The sequence below is a fragment of the Penaeus monodon genome, chromosome 38 (genome assembly GCF_015228065.2).
Source record: "Penaeus monodon isolate SGIC_2016 chromosome 38, NSTDA_Pmon_1, whole genome shotgun sequence".
Lineage (NCBI taxonomy): Eukaryota > Metazoa > Arthropoda > Malacostraca > Decapoda > Penaeidae > Penaeus > Penaeus monodon.
Genome location: NC_051423.1, coordinates 7,153,467 through 7,158,466, shown reverse-complemented (window position 1 = coordinate 7,158,466; position 5,000 = coordinate 7,153,467). Strand labels below are relative to the sequence as shown.

The window sequence follows — 5,000 nt, the reverse complement described above, 5'->3', positions numbered from 1 at the left end:
ACAGATGCTCAAAAAGGCTCATGTAAGTTTTGAAAATAGGTAGGCCTATCGCAAATGGTGTTTTTAGGGGAATGACATAATTTGACCTTGAGGTTAGAAATATTTTTTCATTGACAGTGCATTCTTTTGATTATTCCATGCATTTGCATGATGAGCAGGTAGAGAAAAATGTATTGGCAGGTCACTAATTATGATGTGAATGCACCAAGGAGGAGATTCATCTAATTCCTTAATGAAGATAATTTCTCTTCCAGGGATAGAAAGTTCACAGCTGAGGACAAAGGAGAAAATTAAGAAAATTACAATTTTGCAAATGTCTATAGGGTTCTTTAATGTGGTTATAAGCTTAATATCAGTTTATTAAATATAGAGAAAGGAATTTACTAAATATAAATTTACTCCGTGGCACAGAAAGTTGTTCTGTTCAATTTAACTTGTATGTCATGCATTAATAATCATTTGACATCAATATTTGAATGAAACGCTTTACTAAAGGGAATCTTATTATAAGTTATTCATAAAGAAAACTGCGATAATTGAATTTATAAACTTTATATTGACAGAAGTCCATTTCCTTCACTTTGTTTTGTAACACGCTAACATTACACATACATTTTTGCAACTTGAAATTGATCCATCAATTTTATTAGTAGAATTGCTTCCTTTTTATTATTATTATTGTTATTTCAAGATTACTTTGGATATTGATATTGAGATGGTATAAGAGAAAGGTTAAAATTGTTGATTTAATTTACCAGATTTTACTTTTTGAAATTTTAAATTAAGATCTACATTTTCTTGTATAGAAAAGGCATTTTTGTATGGTATATGTAGATGGTAAATGTCTTACAATTTTTCTATTAATTTCGGATTTCCGTAAAAAGTATTTCTGACCATTGAACTTTTAAAACTGAGTATTGATTTATGTGAGGAACGCGGTAAGGGTTTTTTGAATTTTAATTTCATTTGATTCAGGGGTTCTAATTAACATATGCTGTATCTTCTCCAGTGTTTTATTTATGGTATTTCGTATTAATTAAATATTTTTTTGTACGATTAGGCTGTATAGCTTCAGTGAATTTGAATTAATTTCATAAGGAGTAAATTATTAATGATGACTCTTTCACTATATTTTATATGTATTATGCAGAAATTTATATATAAAAATCATTACATCTTCATGTTATGAGGCTGTCTTTAGCTGATTACTGTAAGAGAGTAAGTCAATTCACTCTTACTGTTACTTTAATACTATATTGCTTTTTGTTTAAAGACCACATCAGATATCAAAGCTTGTTTGACCTTAGGTATCTTTATTCTATTATTATTGAAGTGAGAGCTATTCATTAAAAGGGTTGAATATGAGGTAACAACTATACTACAAGGATATAATTTGTGTCTTAAATATCAGGGAATTACTGCTTTGATAAAGCTTTTATTTTTTTTTATACTTGCCATCAGCATTTTAAGGCCTAGTAATGATAAGACTGGTCAACAAAAATTAATGAAAATTTTTATCCCACAAAATAAATGTGTCTGATAGATATTCATGTTTGGGCTCATAAATATGTAGTTAATTCTTTGTATACGCATGTCCACATAATGAATGGGCCTCGCACAATTTTAACAGACTGGCTGTTTGGCTATGATAGGGACTCCACAATTAAAGGAAAACTACAGTAATAGCTTAAACCTCAAAAAACCTCAAAATATCCAGCTTGTCTTTCCCTCCAGCTGCTGAAAAGGCATGTGTGTTTCAGTAAGCCATATTTGGTTGCAGGTATTTGAAAAGTAAAATTTGATCTACCAGAAAATATCTTCAATCTCAAATAAATTGAGCATCAGTAGAGCGGAAAGTTAACAAAGCTGTCAGTGTTTTTCCTCTTGCATTGGGGATAGATTCCCCGAATAAAAAGTGGAATATATGTTTTTTTTTTTGTTTAAAAACATAAGATGTTTTGGGTCATTTATCATCATTTAGATGTATGAATAGTTTAATGGCAATGATATAGCAGATATATCAAATTTTTTTAGGTGTGGGTGACAGGAATGTTTCGTAATGAAAAAAATTTGCCCAAAGGTTGGGTGGCGAACTTCTTGTCATGACCCTTACCCTGGATGGCAGGAATGCCTCTCCGTGAAATGTTGCAAGGTGGTGGGTGACGGGGACATCTCGGCATGAGTGCTCGAAGCTTTTGGAGGGAGAGTAGACTTTGTGGGTGTTTAGGTAGGGGCTCTTGCTTTATTTTCCACTGGTAAATGAGGGTGGGGTGTAATGTCTATGAGCCATGGCTGGGTGAGCACCGGCTCCAGGGAAGATACTATTTCCTTGCACAAGAACTGATTCATGTCTACATGCACGGTGTGTTACAGAAAATTGAATAATAAAAAAAGAAAAGATTGTTTCTTAAAATTATTGTAATTACACAAACGACAAATATAGACTGAAAAATAACAAAACTATATAAAACCATGCCTGCAGAAAAAGTGTTAATAGCATTGCAGAGAGGAGGTAAGGAGTCTGGATATGGCACTTGAGTGTTCTTTTGGGCTGGGTCTACAAGCCCCACACCCAGGAGAGTCATCACTCGAGGGAGCCTAATGGCTTGATTTTGGTCCATGTGCCAGCTGTAAGGCACCTGGATCCAAGGAGTTAGTAGTAGGATGCGTAGAGGGAGAATGTGGGAGGCGGAAAAAGATTTTAGAATTTGGCTGTCTGAAATATGCCATACACCACCAGAATTACTACTTTATACTTACTATGTTACATTTGCAAGAAGATAGAAGCAGGGAAACATGTAACTAACTGGTTCTTGTAGAAGAGGGCCTACAAGCAGAGTGAAGGTATGGTTGTGGCTGAAGGAAATTGCTAAACAGGAGCAGGTATATTAATCGATGTATATGTCTCATTCATCAGAAAAAAAAAGTTGCAAAAAATCCCACCAGTTTTTGACAGGCCCTCTAAGATATTGGTGAACAGGACTGCACATTTATTTCAGTTACCCCGTATCGGGAAATAAGATTTTGATTTAAAAGGCATGTAGAACAACAGTGTTAGTTATGAAATATAATAGTTAAAAAATAAAAATATATGATGACCCACTGTACACAAGCTTGCAATCCAGTACTGAGACACGGCCCATACTTTGAAGAACCCTGCTCTAGGGAGTGTATAACTCTGTACAATAACAATAACAATTAGTAACATTTCGTTATTTTTGCAATTTTGTAATGTATTCATAATTTTCAATTTTCTATATTATACCTGTGCAGCTGATTATGGTGGCCAGATATTGGATCAGAAATTCTTTCAGTCATGGCTCATGGATGGTAGATTGCGGTTGTTCTGGAAATAATGCAAAACTCCCTTTCTAAATGGGCACTGAGCTTAATCACCTTCCAAAGGCTTTGTGCACTAGTATTAAGTCCTATTTCACCTGCCCCTTTGTTAAAATTTTCTATGATGGCATATGGCCGTGACCCAGTGCTTAGCCATATTTTTTCATGACATGATGGTTTGTGGGGTTGATAATATTTTGAAAATTGGATCAATAATAATGATAACAACATTGATGTTTATAGAAATAAAAAACATAAATCTATATATATTATATATAATATATATATATTTTATATAATATTATATATATTATTGAAATAGTATATATATATAATATATATGAAATAGTATTTTATAATATATATATATAAATATGAAATTTATATATATATATATATAATATTATAATGAAAAAATGTATTAAAAATATATATATATATTATAAAATTATTATATATATATTATAAAATAGGAAAAATGTATATATATATATAAAATATATATATATAATTTAATATATAATTTAAAATATATTTTATTTTTAAAATATATATATAATAAATAATTATTAATATATATATATAGGATATATATATTAAAAAAATATTATATATGATAATATATAATTTTATATTTATATTTTTAAATATATATAAATATTAATATATTATATATATAAAAATATATAGTAATTATATATTATAATAATATTTATAAGATAATAATATTGTATGATTTATATATATGTATTATATATATATAATTATGTAATATAATATAATGTATTATATTAATTATTATTTAAAATTATATATATATAATATATATAAACTTATAATATTATTATATATATATATATATATTAATATATTATATATAATATATATATATATATTTAAACATATTATATATATTTTAAAATATTTATAATATATAAATATAATATATCCAATATGATTATATTATATATATATATATATATATTTAATATTTTAAAAATATTTTATTATATATATTTAATATATATTATATATATTTTATATATATATATATATATATTTATATTATAATTTTTTAAATATATATATAATTTATATATAATTATATTTTTAAATATATATTCCCCTTTTATAATAATATATATAATATTTATTATTATATATACAATTTCATATATAAAAATATATATATTACTATTTCATATATAATTAAAATATATACATATTTCATAATATATATAAAAATTATAAATTTCATATATAATAATTTTTTAAATTTTTTATTTAAAAACAATTTTTTATAATTAAAAATTTTAAAAATTTAAAAAAAATATATAAAAATATTTCTTTTTAAATTAAATAATTAAAAATTTAAAAATAAAAAATAGATTTATGTTTTTACAAAAAAGTTGATATTATTATTACCAAATTTTAAAATATTATCAACCCCAAACCCTCATGTATGAAAAATTGGCCTAAGCCCTTCACGGCCCAACCATATAGAAAAATTTTTAACAAAGGGGGAAAAATAACTTAAATGTACAAGCCTTTGGAAGGTATTTAACTCATGCCCCTTTTAAAAGGGGTTTTCATTTTTTGCAAGCTCTACCATCCCCTAATACTAAAGAAATTTTTACAAACTGGCCACCTAATCAACCCCA

The 5,000-nt window shown here is 26.8% G+C and overlaps 1 protein-coding gene across 1 annotated transcript in view; it reads left to right on the top strand.

Annotated features, from left to right (window-relative positions):
• Nucleotides 1-5,000, top strand: part of LOC119596948 (probable serine/threonine-protein kinase DDB_G0267686) — a gene marked incomplete in the record, with an annotated part of 22,718 nt that overhangs the window by 525 nt on the left and 17,193 nt on the right.